This window comes from Rhinoderma darwinii, chromosome 4 (genome assembly GCF_050947455.1).
Source record: "Rhinoderma darwinii isolate aRhiDar2 chromosome 4, aRhiDar2.hap1, whole genome shotgun sequence".
Taxonomy (NCBI): domain Eukaryota; kingdom Metazoa; phylum Chordata; class Amphibia; order Anura; family Rhinodermatidae; genus Rhinoderma; species Rhinoderma darwinii.
In genome coordinates, this window is record NC_134690.1 from 342,594,585 (window position 1) to 342,614,902 (window position 20,318).

The following is a 20,318-nucleotide window of genomic DNA, read 5'->3' on the forward strand; positions in this document are numbered from 1 at the left end:
AAAGTTCTGGAACACCCTCATAACTTTTGAACGGCTCGAGGTAGAGGGTTGAAATTTGGTGGGATTTAATGGGGTCATAAAATCTACCAGTTATCAAATGAAATAATGTTACAATCGTAGACAAGGTCCATTTTGTATCGCCGAGGCCAATTCTAATAATACGTAATTTAAAGTCACCTTGATGTGATATTCCCAAGCTCACACACCCACGCGCCCACACACATTTAGGATTTTACCCGCACGGTAAATTTTGGGTAATGCTAACACCGGTGGAAGATGATAACTTTAAAGTTAACCCCTTCCTGACATTTGCCGTATGCGTACACCATGGAAAGCTAGTGCTTCCCGCATTTTGCTGTACCCATACCCCAAATGCATGGCAACGGCTCAGAAGCTGAGCCGGTGCCATCATGGCCGGATATCAGCGGTATCTTACAGCTGACATCCGTCTGTAATGGCGGGGACAGAAATTATCTTCGATCCCCGCCATTAACCACTTAAATGCAGTGCTTAAACGCGATCGCTGCATTTAAGGTGTTTGCAGCTCATCGGAACCCCGGCAATGAAATAGCCAGGGTTCCGGTGGAGGCAATGGCAACTGGAGGCCTAGTACTGGTCTCCTGGGCTGCCTAGCATGGAAGTCGTTCAGGACCCTAACAGCGGCAGAGCCTGAACGGCTTCCGTAGCCGCCGGCAAGTTGAGCCGGCGTCATCAGTGTTAGATGTCAGCTGTATGCTACAGCTGACAATCACCTGTAACAACAAGAACCGGAAATAGCTCTGATCCCTGCCATTAACCCCTTAGATCCAACGATCGAAAGCGATCGCTGCATCTTAGTGGTTGCTAGCAGATCGCCAGCCCTGACATGCAATCAGGGCTGCCAACTGCTGCTATGGCAACAGGTGACACAATGGCCTCCTGCTCTGCCATTACGGAAGCCCATCAGGCTTGCTGTCAGTGCACTACATAGGTAGTTCAATGTTTTAGAAAAGAAAATCAGACAGTTGGATCTTCAAGTCCCCTAGTGGGACTTGAAAAAAGTGTAAATAAAAGTATAAAAACGTTTAAAAAAAAAAAGTGAAAAAAATAAAAGTTTGAAAACATAATAAAAGTTTCAAGTAATAAAATACACCACGTTCCAAATTATTATGCAAATGATATTTTTCGCTGATTTTCCTAAATAGTCGATGCAAATGACAGTCAGTATAATCTTCAAGCCATCAACTGTTGGAGTATAATGCAAATTTTATTCAACAAATCTCCTAATGATAACAGATTTTTTTTTAGAAGTAAAAAAACTCAAAATGCACTGCTTCAAATTATTATGCACAACAGAGATCAAAACATTTTAAAGGTTGTAAAGAGAACTAAAATGGTAATTTGTTGAATTTGCAGCATCAGGAGGTCATATTTACAGAAATCAAAAGCTCTTTCAATCAAAAAAAAACTTAGCAGGCCAAGTTACATGTTAACATAGGACCCCTTCTTTGATATCACCTTCACAATTCTTGCATCCATTGAATTTGTGAGTATTTGGACAGTTTCTGCTTGAATATCTTTGCAGGATGTCAGAATAGCCTCCCAGAGCTTCTGTTTTGATGTGAACTGCCTCTCACCCTCATAGATATTTTGCTTGAGGATGCTCCAAAGGTTCTCAATAGGGTTGAGGTTAGGGGAACATGGGGGCCACACCATGAGTTTCTCTCCTTTTATGCCCATAGCAGCCAATGACACAGAGGTATTCTTTGCAGCATGAGATGGTGCATTGTCATGCATGAAGATCATTTTGCTACGGAAGGCACAGTTCTTCTTTTTGTACCACGGAAGAAAGTGGTCAGTCATAAACCCTACGTACTTTGCAGAGGTCATTTTCACCCCGTCAGGGACCCTAAAGGGGCCTACCAGCTCTCTCCCCATGATTCCAGCACAAAACATGACTCCGCCACCTCCTTGCTGACGTCGCAGCCTTGTTGGGACATGGTGGCCATTCACCAACCATCCACTACTCCATCCATCTGGACCATCCATGGTTGCACGGCACTCATCAGTAAACAACACGGTTTGAAAATTAGTCTTCATGTATTTCTGAGCCCACTGCAACCGTGTCTGCTTGTGAGCATTGTTTAGGGGTGGCCGAATAATAGCTTTATGCACACTTGCAAACCTCTGGAGGATCCTACACCTTGAGGTTTGCGGGACTCCAGAGGCACCAGGGGCTTCAAATACCTGTTTGCTGCTTTGCAATGACATTTTATCTGCTGCTCTCCTAATCCTATTAATTTGTCTGGCAGAAATCTTCCTCATTATGCCTTTATCTGAACGAACCCGTCTGTGCTCTGAATCAGCCACAAATCTTTTCACAGTACGATGATCACGCTTAAGTTTTCTTGAAATATCTAATGTTTTCATACCTTGTCCAAGGTATTGCACTATTTCACGCTTTTCGGCAGCAGAGAGATCCTTTTTGTTTCCCAAATTGCTTGAAACCTGTGGCCTGCTTAATAATGTGGAACGACCTTAAGTAGTTTTCCTCTGATTGGGCACACCTGGCAAACTAATTAGTACAGGTGTCTGAGATTGATTACAGTGATCCAAAGAGCCCTAAGGCTGGGTTCACACAACCTATTTTCAGGCGTAAACGAGGCGTATTATGCCTCGATTTACGCCTGAAAATACGGCTCCAATACGTCGGCAAACATCTGCCCATTCATTTGAATGGGTTTGCCGACGTACTGTGCCGACGACCTGTCATTTATGCGTCGTCATTTGACAGCTGTCAAAAGATAACGCGTAAAATTACAGCCTCGTCAAAAGAAGTGCAGGACACTTCTTGGGACGTTTTTGGAGCCATTTTCTCATAGACTCTATTGAAAACACCTCCAAAAACGGCCGAAAAAACGGTGCAAAAACGCTGCGAAAAACGTGAGTTGCTCAAAAAACGTCTGAAAATCAGGTGCTGTTTTCCCTTGAAAACAGCTCCGTATTTTCAGACGTTTTTGGCTCAGCGTGTGAACATACCCTAAGACACAATACCATGCATGAGTTTAATTGAAAAACTAATAATTAAATGTTTATGACACTTAAATCCAATGTGCATAATAATTTGGAACACGGTGTAAAACACAATTGCCCTGTTCCATTATCAAGTCCTTTATTATTGAAAAAAAATAATAAACCATACGTATTTGGTATTGCCGTGACCGTAACGGCCTGAGCTATAAAAATATTATATTATTTATTGCACGCGATGAACAGTGTAAAAAAAAAACGTATAAAACTATACCAGTGTTTCTGTTTTTTGGTCACTTTGCCATACAAATATTGGAATAAAAAGTGATCAAAAAGTCGCATGTATCCAAAAATGGTACCTATAAAAACTATAGCTCGTTTTGCAAAAGATAAGCCCTCATACAGCTCCGTCGACAAAAAAGTTAAAAAGTTATGGTTTTCACAACTTGGCGACTGAAAAATACATTCTTTTCACAAATGCTTGATAAAAACAAACAGAGAGAGACGGCGCTCCCTAAGGTGATAGCGTATGGGTAATATAGATGTTAGATCAAGAGGTGAATGTGGAAAGACTCACCTGATTAAGTTGTGCAAGATCGTCGGCCAGGGGCGTAGCTAAAGGCTTATGGGCCCGGGTGCAAGAATTCAGCTTGGGCCACCCTACCACTCCCCAACACCACCATCATCATCATCAGACCCCTGCGCGCACCTATGCCCAGACGCTTTGCCCAACAGCCCCCATAGTATAATGCTCCCATAGCTGCCCCCACACAGTATAATGCTCCCATAGCTGCCCCCACACAGTATAATGCTCCCATAGCTGCCTCCACACAGTATAATGCCCCCATAGCTGCCTCCACACAGTGTAATGCCCCCATAGCTGCCTCCACACAGTATAATGGCACATACCTGCCTGCACACAGTATAATGGCCCATAGCTGCCTGCACACAGTATAATGGCCCATAGCTGCCTGCACACAGTATAATGGCCCATAGCTGCCTGCACACAGTATAATGGCCCATAGCTGCCTGCACACAGTATAATGGCCCATAGCTGCCTGCACACAGTATAATGGCCCATAGCTGCCTGCACACAGTATAATGGCCCATAGCTGCCTGCACACAGTATAATGGCCCATAGCTGCCTGCACACAGTATAATGGCCCATAGCTGCCTGCACACAGTATAATGGCCCATAGCTGCCTGCACACAGTATAATGGCCCCCATAGCTGCCTCCACACAGCATAATGGCCCCAATAGCTGCCTCCACACAGTATAATGGCTACCATAGCTGCCTCCACACAGTATAATGGCTACCATAGCTGCCTCCACACAGTATAATGTCCCCATAGCTGCCTCCACACAGTATAATGGCCCCATAGCTGCCTCCACACAGTATAATGGCCTCCATAGCTGCCTCCACACAGTATAATGGCCATCATTGCTGCGGCGTTCATGGCTCACGGGCACAGTGAATTCTGGAGCAAGGGGCCGTCAGCTCCTTGCTCCAGCATTGAATTAAATTGTATCTGTGTCCTGCACAGATACAGTACTTGGCACATCAACCACAATTTTAAACACAGAAAGCACGATACAGCACGATACGATACAATATATTACATATACACACACACACACACACAATGACCTCCTCACCTGTTTTCTGGTGATCGGCTCCAACCTGCGTCCAGGCTCTCTTCCTCCGTCCGCACCACGCTGCGTCCTCTTCCTGAATGCATGGAACGCCCCTCACGTGATATCACATGGTACATCACGTGAGGGGCGTTCCATGCACCATGTGATCGCGATACCACGTGAGGGCCCTTCCTAGTGCGCTCAATGCAGATAATGGTTTTTAAAAATCTCTTCTACTTCGTTTGTCAACGGGGGCCCGTGGGCCCCCCAGGCTTAGGGGCCCGGTCGCAACTGCGACCGCTGCGACCCCTATAGCTACGCCAGTGTCGTCGGCACAACTTAACTTTGCTGTTCGTCAGGTGTTTATTACCTTCGGTCTCGTTTACACTGTTCTAGCCTCTGGAGCAGACCCATGATTGATGTCTCCAACGCTAGAGCCTCTTTCTCGTGGTCTTGTAGAATGAAGAAAACTGGGGCAAAAAATTTCTCCTTGCAACGGGCGCTCTGGTGTGAATTGTTCACCGATTCCACTTCTTTAGCACACTGTCAAATGATAGAGCTGTGCCTTCGGCAATGCAAAACCTGCAGCCGGGTGTGTCTGCTCTGACCTTATGAGAGTCTCTAAAGAGAGTAATTTTATTGTGCAAAACGTTGTAAAACATAAAAAAGTGCTATAAATTAGGTATCACCGGAATCGGACTGACCCACAGAATAAAGTTAACATGTAATTTATAACGCATGGTGTGCGCTGTATAAAAAAAACATTGTCAGAATTGCGTTTTTTTTGTTACCTGGCCCAGAGGCGTAGCTAGGTTCTCCAGCACACGAGGCAAAGATTCAGTTTGGGCCCCCCCCCCCCACCCAACCTCTTTCCCGACATCTCCTTCCCCCTCACCATGTTTGTTTTCTCTACCAATCGACGTGTCATTTCTTTCCCACATTTCTTTTTATGTAACTCGAGCATAAAAACATTTGTACATTTTACAAGCAATATAGTTCTATACACAACACCAGAATAGTGCTCAGTACATAAATACAGCCACAGAACCAAGCTCAGTATATAAATACAACACCAGCACATACAGCTCAATTTAGTGCAACCCCTGACGTATAGATTCACACTAAATTGTTTCCATCTCCCAGCATGGCCTGAACAACGGTAAGGTTATGCTGGGAGATGCTGTTTGCAAAAAAAAAAATCATATCATAATCATACCACCCATCATCTCGCTGCAGATCTCGCTGAAGTGACTACGGTACTGATTAGAGGCAGAATAAACATTTACATTAAGTGACTCACCGGTGACGTCTCAGATTCTAGTTCTTTTTCTCCATCCGGTCCAGACCTCTATGATGATTTCTCCCGGTCACAGCCCATTTCTGCAGTTTGCCGCTCAGACTTCTTCAGCTTCTCACTTTTCCAACATTTCTACACCTATAAACAAAGATAAAGATCTCATTATACCACACACTACGCCCCTAAATATAATAGCGCCATACACTGCACCTCTAATTATAATAGCCCCCTGTAGATAGTGCCCCCCATACATAAAGCCCCCTGTAGATAGTGCCCCCCCATAGAGCCAACCCCTGTATAGTGTCCCACATATAGCTCCCCCATAGTGCTCCACAGATAGCCCACCCCTGTATATAACCCCCCTGTAGATATAACTCACCCCTGTATATAGTGCTCCACGTATAGCCCAACCCTGTATATAGCCCCCCTGTAGATATAGCCCACCCCTGTATACAGTGCTCCACAGATAGCCCACCCCTGTTTATAGCCCCCCTGTAGATATAGCCCACCCCTGTATATAGTGCTCCACAAGCAGACCACCCCTGTATATAGCCCCCCTGTAGATATAGCCCACCCCTGTATATAGTTCTTCACAGATAGCCCACCCCTGTATATAGCCCCCCTGTATATAGTGCTCCACATATAGCCCATCCCAGTATATAGCCTCCCCCTGTAGATAGAGCCCCACCGTAGAAAAAGCCCCCCCTGGTAGATAAAGCCTCCCCTGTAGATAAAGCCACCCCCGTAGATAATGCCACACACTTTTTTATTACGATAAAATAACAAACTATTCAAACTCACCTTAATCCCATTCCCACGCCGTCCGGCAGCAATGGAGACCTGCTCTCTTCTGCACAGGTCTCCTGGGGTTGAATGCTTCCCTGTCAATTAGCACTTTTCAACAACACAAGCGGCGCAAAGTATAGCGTCGTTTCACTCGTAGAAAGCTGCTTAATGGCCGGCAGTGGCGGATTAAGTAGACCATAGGCCCTGGACTGTTCCACAAACTTGGGCCCACCTTCCCCACTGCCGCTCTGCCGTGTGTATAGTGAACACCACCTTTTTGTGTGAGCATTGACAAATGGTTGTTACGATTCCCCTTGTCAAAGGGCTGTGTCCCTACATACTGACAGTCTCCAACCATCGCTGAAAGTATCACATTGTGTAGGGACACATCCTCCTGACAATGGGAATGGTGACACACATTTGTCTATTAGCTCTGGGTACACAGAGATATGTAGAATACAAGGATTACCTGCAACAGACGTGTCAGGAGAGGAGATCCCCTACAGATCCAGTGACGTCTTCTCTGATGGGAGCCGTTTTCTTTTCTTCTCCATCTGACGCAGACCGGTATGATGACTTCTCCTGATGAGACATCTTTGTCCATCACTTCTGCAGCCATTTCCAGCGCCTATAGAAACACACAAATTTAGACACCAAGGCCCAGGACCATACATTGAAGGGGTGGTGCGGGCACAGACCGTTTTTTATACTGATGACCTATCGATGTGCCTGGACAGCCCCTTTTACTCAGTCTAATAAATTTGGACCACAGACTAGATCATAGAATACATTCAGACCCCAGACATTCTAAACTATTGCAGTCCCCAGACCAGACCCCCCTAAACAAATACAGACCCCAGAACAAGCACCCTGAATAAATACAGACCTCAGACTGGACCCCTAAATACAGAACTCAGGCCGGACCCCCTACACTAATAATAACCCCAGACCTGACTACCTTAATACAGACGTCAGACCAGACCCCCTAAACTAATACAGACCCCTAAATAAAGATCCCAAAACTAATACAGACCTCTAAATACATACCCCATAAACTAATACAGACCCCAGACCATACACCCAAATACAGACCCCCAAATACAGACCCCCAGACCAGACCCCCTAAATACAGACACCAGATCTCAAACTAATACAGACCCCCTAAATACAGACCCCAGACCAGAACCACTCTTCTAATGGAGACCCCAGACCAGACCCCTAAATACAGACCCCCTAACCTAATACAGACCCTAGAACATGCCCCCTAAATAGACCCTATAAACTAATACAGACCCCAGATCAGGCCCCCTAAATACAGACCCCTAAATACAGACCCCCAGACCAGACCCCCTAAATACAGACACCAGACCTCAAACTAATACAGACCCCCTAAATACAGACCCCAGACCAGAACCCCTATTCTAATGGAGACCCCAGACCACTAAATACAGACTCCTAAACTAGTACAGACTCTAGAACAGTCCCCCGAAATAGACCCTATAAACTAATACAGACCCCAGACCTCAAACTAAAACAGACCCCCTAAATACTGACCCCAGACCTCAAACTAAAATAGACCCCCTAAATACCGACCTCAGACTACTTAAACTAACACAGACCCCTAAATATACAGACCTTAAACTGATACAGACCCCAGACCGGACCCCCTAAATACAGACCCCTTAAACTAATAGACACCAAACCTCCTAAATACAGTCCCCAATCCAGGCCCCTAAATACAGATCCCCACACCAGACCGCCTAAATACAGTCCCCCTAAATACAGACCCATTAAACAAATCAATCCCCTTATACTTACATTGTCAGTCTTCTCTGTGGAGTCTTGCTGCTGCTGCTGCTACTGCTGCTGCTGCTGCTGCTGCTGCTCGAGGTCCTATGTGACCGGCAGGTCTCTAAGCAATAGTGAGAACTTCAGAGATGAGGTCATGTGACCTTATGTCTAAAGGTCCTTTTGCAGGACATACACAATGCAGTTTCGTCGCAGTTTTTGCCGCGGTCCGCGGCAAAATCGCGACAAAACTACAATGTACTTTGGGCAGCCATCATAATACGATAATCCGCCATTGATGGCCGGGCACGGAACGAACCCGGCCATTCATTGGTTCTAATTGTACCTGTGTCCTATAGACGCAGGTACAATTATAGTGCAGGAGGGGGTGGCGCTGGCGCCCCCTCTAAGTTGCACCCGGGGCACATGCCCCGCCTGCCCCCCCTAGCTACGCCCCTGACCCGGCCTCCCAAAAAATAGGATAAAAAGTGATCAAAATGTCGCATGTACTCCAAAATGGTACCAATAATAACTACAGCTCGTCTGGCAAAAAAAATAGCCCTCATACCACTACATCTATGAAAAAATAAAATTTGTTAAGGCTCCAATATGTCAGGAAATAAAAAATATGCAGTTGTGCCAGCCCGATGGGAACATTTCTTCTGTTTCAAGAGGCGATTTATCAAGGCCCTAAAATTAGGGAACCAGGAAGGGGAGGGCCCAAACATATCTGCTGGAAGCGAGGGTGCCCGTATTATACCAGGACAACACTTTCCCAGCAAAATTCCCCAAACTGCAAAGGTGCGGAGTGTCGACCAAAAAGGGGATAAGAAAGGACACCATTTATCAGTGCAGAAAGGATTGGGTCACAGCGTAACACACATCTATGGATTATTTTATTGTTTTTTCACCCCATTATTATACCACCTGACTATGCCCCTGATATACTCTGACCAGGTTACATATGCCACCACATTATAAACGGAAAGACCAGCAATACTCAAACAAAACTACTACCAAGCAAAATCCGCCCTCCAAAAACCAAATGGTGCTCCCTCCCCTCTGAACCCTACAGCGTGCCCAAACAGCAGTTAGAACCCTTTTAACAATTTTTTGGGTACGTGTCTCCAGTGGCACAAGCTGGGCATGACATATTTGCCACTGAAATGTCATATCTAGGGAAAAATATTAATTTTTAATTTGCACCATCCGCAGCGCATTCATTTATGGAAAAGACCTGTGTGGTGAAAATGCTCACTACACCCCTTAATAAATGCCTTGAGGGTTTTAGTTTCCAAAATGGGGTCACTTTCTTTTTATTCTTTCCCATCTGAGCCCTGCTACTTCCAATAATTTCTGTAATAAAGCTGTGCAGTCAAAAATGCTCACTATACCCCTAGATAATTTCCTTGAGGTGTGTAGATTCCAAAATGGGGTCACTTTTGGGGGATTTCCACTGTTTTGGCACCGCAAGAGCCCTTCAAACCTGACATGGTTCCTAAAATATATTCTAAAAAATAAGGCCCCAAAATCGACTAGGTGCTCCTTTGCTACTGAGGCTCGTGCTTCAGGCCAGTAGCACGCTAGGGCCACATGTGGGATATAAAACTGCAGAACCTGAGCAATAAATATTGAGTTGCATTTCTCTGGTAAAACTTTCTGTGTTACAAAAAAAAATGGATTAAAAATAAATTTCTGCAAAAAATATGAAATTTGTAAATTTCACCTCTACTTTGCTTTAATTCCTGTGAAACGTCTAAAGGGTTAAGAAACTTTCTAAATGCTGTTTTGAATACATTGAGGTGTGAAGTTTTTAAAATGGGGTGACTTTTTGGTGGTTTCTAATATATAAGGCCCTCAAAGCCACTTCACAACTGAACTGGCCCCTGTAAAAATAGCCTTTTGAAATTTTCTTGAATATATGAGAAATTGCTGCTAAAGTTCAAAGCCGTGTAACGTCCTAGAAAAATAAAAGGATGTTCAAAAAACGATGGCAATCTGAAGTAGACATATGAGGGATGTTAATTAGCAACAATTTTGTGTGGTATAACTGCCTGTCCTACAAGCAGATACATTTCAATTGAGAAAAATGCTAATTTCTTACTAAATTTTGGTGTTTTTCACAATTAAATACTGAACATATCGAGCAAATTTTGCCAGTAACATAAAGTCCAATGTGTCACGAGAAAACAATCTCAGAATTGGATAGGTAAAAGCATTATGAAGTTATTACCACATAAAGTGAAACATGTCAAATTTGAAAAATGAGTCTGTCAAGAAGGTCAAAAGTGGCCAAAGAGGGAAGGGGTTAAATAACTCAGCGATGTGTTTTTTTGTTTGTTTTTTTATTTTGTTTTTTCTTATGCAATTATGATGCAACAACCACAAAAAAAGTTAACCCCTGACCCCAGCCTCATTAACATATCTATTTTTTCCTGTTTTTTTTAGCATAAATGTTTGTACTGCCCCTATGTCTTTACTTGTGATATTGCCTGAGGTAGGAGCCAATTGAGCTCCGAAACGCATTGCCTTTGTCACTTTAATTAAAGGATCTACTATATGGATCACTTCAGTGTTGTTCTTGGATGCATAAGAGGAAGAGTTTAACCATAAGGGAACAAAGGGCTGTTTTTTAGCTATTCACTCCAGGCAACAGGTGCAATACTACAATACCATTGCGTATTTATGTACTTGGCTTGGTTCTGGTGCTGTATATATTTACTGAGCTTGGTTCTGGCATTGTATCTGTGCATGAGCCAGGAGATCTGTCGTGGCTTACTGCGCAAGCCGTACTGTCCTCCACCCTTCTCACAGTGCAACTAAATGGGCTGAGCACGCGTAGGATATTGAATGTGCACATATGGTTCTATATAGAGATGAGCGAACTTATGAAAAGTTCGGTTCGGCTGGTTCGCCGAATTTCAAGGAAAAGTTCGATTCGGACCGAACTAGTTCTGACCGAACCTGTAATTGGAGCTCCCGTAATGACGGGTCGCTACATGTGTGCACCCAGCATTACGGCAGCGTTGCTAGGCGACGTCAGTAAATAGTCACTGTCTAGGGTGCTGAAAGAGTTAACTGATCGGCAGTAACTCTTTCAGCACCCTGGACAGTGAATTCCGATCACAATATAGAGCAACATTTAAAAAAAAAAAAAGACGTTCGTACTTACCGAGAACTTCCTGCTTCTTCCTCCAGTCCGACCTCCCGGCCGTTGCCTTGGTGACGCGTCCCTCCCGACATCCAGTCCGACCTCCCGGGATGACGATTCAGTCCAAGTGACCGCTGCAGCCAATCACAGGCCAATCACAGGCTTTAGCCAATCACAGGCCAATCCCAGGCTGCAGCGGTCACATGGACTGCCGCATCATCCAGGGAGGTCTGGCTGGATGTCAAGAGAGGGACGCGTCACTGTTGCCTTGTTGACGCGTCCCTCTCTTGACATCCAGCCCGACCTCCCTGGATGACGCGGCAGTCCATGTGACCGCTGCAGCCTGGGATTGGCCTGTGATTGGCTGCAGCCTGTGATTGGCCTGTGATTGGCTGCAGCGGTCACTTGGACTGAATCGTCATCCCGGGAGGTCGGACTGGATGTCCAGCTTTTCCAGGAACAGATGATTAGAATATTTAAAGGGGAAACGCTATTTAATAATTTTACACCAGTCCTAAACATGCAGTGACCCCAATGTTTGGAGAAGGGGTTAAATAAATCCCTATTACTACAAAGCCACACAAAGGCGAGCCCGCCGAGTGGAAGTGGCTCTTATTTACTATGCGGAGAAGTGTCCAGTAATAACAGCACGTGCTGAGGTTACTGCTGGAAAGGCTGCGGGCAGCTGGCACCCAGGGGAGATAGACCTGCCGGGGGAGGGGGGCATAAAATTAATGACAGCGGCATCGTGTTTAGCCGGGTGTGTGCAAGAAAAATATTTACATTCCTTAATGCTAAAGCTACTAATTTATGTAGCAGAGCCGTGTAGCTCTAGGGTGGGTGTAATGTGTCTGTGACTGGTTGGTATCGTCACCGTGATGGTGCCAACACAGTGATAGTGTATGTACAAGTATTGGTCTGTGATGGGAAAGTGCAGGTCATTGGCATCAAAAGAAGCTGGACCGGGGATGCCAGGGCCAGATGGTTAGGTGTGCCATGCAATGCCCAGTGCATATCGTCTCAAAACAATGCCATCCTCCATGACACTTTTTCTCCTCATTGACATCTATAGAAATCATTAACCTCCAGAATGGAATAGGGCCCCTCTATTACACCCTCCACCCCAGGACAGGGGGGCCCAGAGCTTGTTAGACCTTTCCATCCCTTGTAGAATAGAGTGTCATTACCCTCTGGTCATTTGCAGATCTATCCAGGGGATAGATCTTAGCGAGGAGGGATAAGCTGGGCCCCTTCTTCTCAAGGGCCCCATAGCAGCAGCATGGGCTGTCTGCATGGTACATTTGCCCTCGGGCACCCACAGGCGCAGTTCCCATTGGCTTATATGGAATATGACTGTCCCTTCTACATTTATGTATAGTGGTTAAAATTCAGCCATTGTTATATCTGTCTCTGGGAAAGCTGGGTGACAGACAATATGGCCGCCATTACTGCATCCCAGCTTTCTAAGGCACTTACCCAGAAGAGTTTCCAAAGTATTGAATGTTATATCTTCCATTACTGTGCTGCATAACAAGGCAGATCTGCCTTACAACCCAGCTTTCTTCAAGAGAGGGACGCGTCACCGTTGCCTTGGTGACGCGTCCCTCTCGACATCCAGTCCGACCTCCCTGGATGACGATTCAGTCCAAGTGACCGCTGCAGCCAATCACAGGCCAATCACAGGCTGCAGCGGTCACATGGACTGCCGCGTCATCCAGGGAGGTCGGGCTGGATGTCAAGAGAGGGACGCGTCACCAAGGCAACGGTGACCTCCCTGGATGACGCGGCAGTGCATGTAACCGCTGCAGCCTGGGATTGGCCTGCGATTGGCCTGCGAATCGTCATCCCAGGAGGTCGGACTGGAGGAAGAAGCAGGGAGTTATCGGTAAGTAGGAACTTCTATTTTTTTTACACGTTGATGTATATTGTGATCGTGAGTCACTGTCCAGGGTGCTGAAACAGTTACTGCCGATCGTTTAACTCTTTCAGCACCCTGGACAGTGACTATCTCCTGACGTCGCGTACCGGAAAATCAGTGACTCGTAAGGTGCCAGTCAGTCAGGGAATGCTGACTACGCAGGCGCCAAAATGTAACCGGGTTCAGTCAAAACGTGTTCGGCCGAACCCGGTGAAGTTCAGATTCGCTGTGAACCGAACTTTTCCCGATGTTCGGACCGAAACCGCGTTCGGCTGTCCCGGTTCGCTCATCTCTAGTTCTATACGTAATGGGTGATTTAATATAATGTGTTGGTAGGTATATGTACGCTTATGTAATTATATACATAGTGTGGCAATCCAGTTAAACATCCTGGACAGCGGGTTTCTTTATTTAGAGTCCCCTTTAATATAGGTTGTATTCGTAATAATGCAATTGTATTCTTTGATTATTAGAATAATTTTCCATAGGGAAATACATCGCGAAACAACGCGTCCCCCGTGCGTTTATGTCGATGTCGTCAAAGCAGAGAACCTGTTGTTAAATATTTGAATCCTAGCCCTGGTTTAGGCCAAAATATCAACTAATACCTCATGTTTATCATATTTATTTTTGCAGGATGCAGTCTGACCTTGCGATGTTGGGGGAGAATGGTTTATTAGTAGTTTGTGTGGTACACTTGGAAGGTGCTGGGCAGTCACCATGCTGCAAACCAGCATGGTGACTGTGTGACTGGTACCCTATATAATCCTTATCTGCATGCAATTATAATACTAAGCAGCCACCCCCCTCGTGGATGATAGGTGTGCCTGTTCATTAGTATTTTGCACCCGTGCTACCTCCACCATATAGCATTGTGACTTGTTTACATGCTGCTGGGAATTGGTTTATAACCTGTCCTTGTATCAGTTAGTATGGCCTTTTTCTGTGATTTTGAGGGAACTTTTGAGTTACATGAACTCTGACATCTGATGAATTTTACATAAAATGTTTAAAATCTAATAAAACAGAATGAAAATAAAATCTGCAGGTTATGGAATAAATAGCACAAAGCTAATTACAATACTATGAAAGTAACACATCTAATGAACGTAACAAAACTGAGCCACAAGAGGTCACTGTGGTCCTAAATACCTAATGACAAAGTCGTTTTCAGATTTAAGATAATATTTTGGAGCCTTTCATAATGACCCTTTACCTGTATTTCTGTTCTGAATATTTTCATATTTTTACCAAACTAGTAATTATTTCAATGAATTCAAACATTCATACACAACATTAATTCTGGAATATATTGCCTTTTCCCAATTTACAGTAAATTAAAGTATTTTAGTAATCTAAACTAAGTACATTAAAAAATAGTGTAGTACCGTGTTAGCCAGAGACAATATGAAATGTTAAATACTTTTGTGTCAAAAAAGACAAAAGTATAATAGGCATGATACCTTTATTGGCTAACCATAAAAGTTCTATATGCAGCTTTCAGAGCACAGAGGCCCCTTCTTCAGGCATTTTACAAATGAATGACTTAGAAAAAAGCACAACATTTAGATGTTACACAAAGACAATTAGTACATGAGGTGATACATCATTAAGATAAGCCGGGGCAATAAAACTGAGGTTATAGTGGTGATGACTTAAGAGTTAAGGCATCTGGAGTCAGTCTGATGGGGGACGTGACGTGTGTCCATGTAGTGGCTCATAAATCCTGGTGTTAGATTGAGGCCTTGTGTCAATGACTGGAATTTTATCATCAGCTTGAATTCCCAAATTTTTCTTTCTCTGTTGTTTTTAAAATGACCCTTCAGAATGAGTACCTTTAAATCTGCCAAACTGTGATCAGGTCCAGAGAAATGTTTTCCCACGGGTGTATCCACCTCCTGTTTTATTGTATGTCTGTGAAGATTCATCCTGGTTTGTAGTTTTTGTATTGTTTCTCCAATGTAGATTCCTTTATTGATGCACCTTGTACACAGAATCATGTAAACTACATTGGAGGATGTACAGGAGAACGTGCCAGTGATTTTATAGTCCTGCTGTGTGTTTGGTATCTGGATGGTGTTTGATGACCAGATGTTGGTACAGGTCTTGCATTTTCTACTGTTGCAAGGAAAAGTGCCAGTCTCTGATGGTGGTGAGAGGGCACTTCTGACCAGGAGATTCCTTAGGTTTGGTGGCTGTTTGTAGGCAAGGAGTGGTAAATCTTGGAATATTTCCTTCAGTTTATTGTCTTTGTTAAATATAGGTTGGAGATCAGCAGCAATTTTCCTCAAGATGTTCATTTGGGGGTTGTATATGACCACTAGGGGAACCCTGCTGTTGTCTTCCTTCTTTTTGTACTCCAGAAGATTGCTCCTTGGAATTCTTGTTGCTCTGTAGATCTGATCATCTATAATCCTTGGATGGTATCCCTGTTGTAAGAATGTATTCCTCAGTGATAGCAGGTGTTGTTTTGTGTCTTCACAGTCTGAACAGATCCGTATGTATCGCAGAGCCTGGCTGTAGATGATGGATTTCTTTATGTGTCTCGGATGGAAGCTGTTCCATCTCAGATATGCTGGACGGCCTATAGGTTTATGGTAGATTGTTGTTTGTATGGTATTGTCTATCATGTATATGGTCATGTCCAGAAAATGTATTTGAGATGTAGAGTAGTTGAGAGTGAGTTTGATGGTAGGATGGAACTTGTTGAAGTTTTTATGGAAAGAAAGCAGTTCATGTTTAGAGCCTGTCCAGATTATCAGCAGGTCATCAATGTACCGGAAATATGCTAGAGGTTTAGTTGTGCAGGTTGATAAAAACTCTTCCTCTAGTTTGGCCATGAACAGGTTAGCATATTGTGGTGACATTTTGCTACCCATAGCGCTTCCCATACATTGCAGATATATGTCTTTGTCAAATGTAAAATAATTGTGATGGAGTACGAACCTGATGAGTTGTAGGGCTGGCTCTGTCGCTAGATTGTTCTTTTGAAGAAAGTGTTGGCATGCGGCTATGCCATCCTCATGGGGGATGTTAGACTATAAAGATTCCACATCCATAGTTGCCAATATTGTTTTAATGGGGAAGTTCAGCTTTAACTATTAGACCTACTTAGATTTTGTATGCATACGTAGCTTTTAGGACAAGTGGGGAAGTTCAGCTTTAACTATTAGACCTACTTAGATTTTGTATGCATACGTAGCTTTTAGGACAAGGCATGTTCATTGATCTCTATGTACACAGATCATCCAGAGGCGTAACTTGAAGCTGCTGGACAAAATTTATAACAGGGTCCCCAACTGACCATGTGTAATTTATAATACTAGCTTCTTCCTATTGGGCACGACTCAAGTGCGATTGCTACCTCTGCACCCCCTATAGCTATCCCATTGATCCTAAGAGCTGAATACATAGATGGATCATTGTAAGCAAACACATCCTCAACTGTGAAAACTTTTAAGACTACAACTGCCAAGTGTATTTTCCTTTTAAGTAAATCTGCAAAGGAAAACTGAACGGATAATAGGTGAGCAGGAGAGTTCGAACTTTTTAACTGCAAAGACAACAGACATTTCAACCCAAAATGAGTATAACCGTGTTTTCTAAACATTAGAATCACAAATTAAATTGTAGTTACCATGGCTACGTCCAGAGACATGTATTGATTTCTATTATAATTATGTTTCTCTTATGTGCTATATACATATTTACTAACCAAATTTATTTTCCAAATTTCACAAATGTAATGGTATATCAGTATATTTAGTACAAAGTAGAGATACAAGTCTATGATCCTGAACATGGCAACCAGAAATAAAACATTTATTGTTTACATTGTTCAATGCATTCAGAGAACCGGAAAATAGCTCACTTTAGCTATGATTAAACAACTTTATTTATTAAAAGATCATAGTTATATAGTCACATAGTTATATAGTTGATATGGTTGAAAAAAGACACAGGTCCATCAAGTCCAACCTATAATCCTACCATGTTGATCCAAACTAAGGCAAAAACTTCGATTAGATGGGTGACAAATTCTTCTCTGACTCCAAATATGGCAGTCAGAATAAATTCCTGAATTAACATCCCAACTCCAGAATCTCGTACACATAACTTGTAATATTATATTTTTTAAATAAGGCGTCCAGGTCCTCCTTGAATTTGTTCAAAGAATCAAACATCCTGTCGTAGAGAGTTCCATAGTATCACTGCCCTTACAGTAAAGAATCCCTGTCTATGATTATGGTGAAACTTTCTTTTTCTGTAGATGTAGGGGATGCCCCTTCTCAAGGTTACATGCCTAAGTGTAAAAAAGATCATTAGAAAGATTTCTGTACTGTCCTTTCATAGATTTATATATCGTAATTCAGTGGTTCCCAACCGGGGTGCTGCGGCACCCTGGGGTGCCGCGAGAAATGTCCAGGGGTGCCGCGACACTCTGCTCATCCACTGCTCATCCCCTGCTACAAGCTCCGCCCCCGACATTGTAGCAGACGTGACGCGTGCACGTGTTACGAGTACCGCCCACCGCTTCCCACTAGAAGCTGGGAGTTGTAGTTCTTTGCACCCACTCTAGTTCAGCCATGTCCTTTTTATACACTGGTGACCAAAATTGTACACAATATTCCGTGTGTGGTCTGACTACTGATTTGTATAGAGGCAAAACTATATTTGATCCATCCCATTATTTTATATGTATTGGCAGCAGCTGCTTGACGCTGGTTGCTGAAGTTAAGTTTACTGTCTACAAGTGCGCCCAAGTCTAGTAGTTTCAACACTTTCTTTCTACCATTTATTGCCCCCCTTCAGTGGTGGATCCTTATTAGGGCCCGAACCACACATGACTACACGGGCCCCCTCATTCTCGGCGGTGTTGCTAGCACCGGAGGGGGCCCCGGTGCTAGCGACAGCCACATTCACTTGTATCTGCGTCCTCAGTACACAGATACAAATGAATACTATAGGCTGCAGGCCACGTTAGGCCTGCAGCCCATAAGGCGCTGGGAAGACTCCCTGCTCAGGCCGGCGTGATGACCTCACAGCATCATACTGGCCTGCGCAAGTGTCCCGCCCGGAGGATATGTAGCGCTCTGTCCGTTGCGGGAATGGGGCAAGGTAAGTAAAAATTTTTGGGGGGGAGTGCTGTGTGCCACTATATATAAGAAGGGGGAAGTGCTGTATAGCACTATACACAAGGGGGGTAGCGCTGTGTGACACTATATACAAGAGGGGGTAGCGCTGTGTGACACTATAAACAAGGGGGGAGTGCTGTGAAGCACTATATACAAGGGGGAAAGCGCTGTGTGACACTATATAGAAGAAGGGGGCAGCGCTGTGTGACACTATTTACAAGGGGGGTAGCGCTGTGTGACACTATATACAAGGGGAGCGCTGTGTGACACTATACACAAGGAGGGTGCACTGCTTAGCACTATATACAAGGGGGAAGCACTGTGTAACACTATATACAAGGAGGGAGGAGCGCTGTGTGACACTATATACAAGGGGGGAATGCGCTTTATGACACTATATACAAGGGGGAGGAGCACTGTGTAACACTATGTACAAGGGGGTAGTGTGAGACAATATACAAGGCAGGAAGTGCTGTGTGATACTATGTACAAGGGGGGAAGCGCTGTGTGACACTATATACAAGGGGGAGGTGCGCTCTGTGACACTATATACAAGGGGGAAACCGCTGAGTGACACTATATACAAGAAGGGGCGCTGGGTAGCACTATATACAAGGGAGAGTACTGTGTGACACTATACACAAGGAGGGAGCATTGTGTAGCACTATATACAAGGGGGAAGCACTGTGTGACACTATATATAAGGAGGGAGGAACACTTTGCAACACTATATACAAGGGGGGAGGAGCACTGTGTGACACTATATACAAGGGGCGAGGAGCGCTGTGAAACACTATATACAAGGGGGAGGAGCACTATGTGATACTATATACAAGGGGGGAAGCGCTGTGTGACACGATATACAAGGGGGGAAGCGCTGTGTGACACTATATACAAGGGGGAGGAGCGCTGTGTAACACTATATACAAGGGGTTGCGCTGTGAAGCACTATATACAAAGGGGAAAGCGCTGTGTGACACTATATACAAGAAGGGGGAAAGCGCAATGTTGCACTATATACAAGAAGGGGGGAAGCTCTGTGTAGCACTATGTACAAGGGGGAGCACTGTGTGACACTATATACAAGGGGGGAGCGGTGTATGACACTATACACAAGGAGGGAGCGCTGTGTAGCACTATATACAAGGGAGAAGCGCTGTTTGGTACTATATACAAGGAGGGAGAAGCGCTGTGTGACATTATATACAAGGGGGAAAGCGCTGTGTGACACTATATACAAAGGGGAGGAGCACTGTGTAACACTATATACAAGGGGGAAGGAGCGCTGTACGACACTATATACAAGGGGGGAGGAGCGCTGTTTGACACTATATACAAGGGGGCAAGCGCTGTGTGACACTATATACAAGGGGGTAGGAGCGCTGTGTGACACTATAAACAAGGGGGGAAGCACTGTGTGACACTATATACAAGGGGGGAGGAGCGTTGTGTGACACTATATACAAACGGGGGAACCGCTGTGTGACACTATATACAAGAAGGGAAGCTGGGTAGCACTTTATACAAGGGGAAGGGCTGTGTGACACTATATACAAGGGGGTAGTGCTATGTGACACTATGCACAAGGGGAGCGCTGT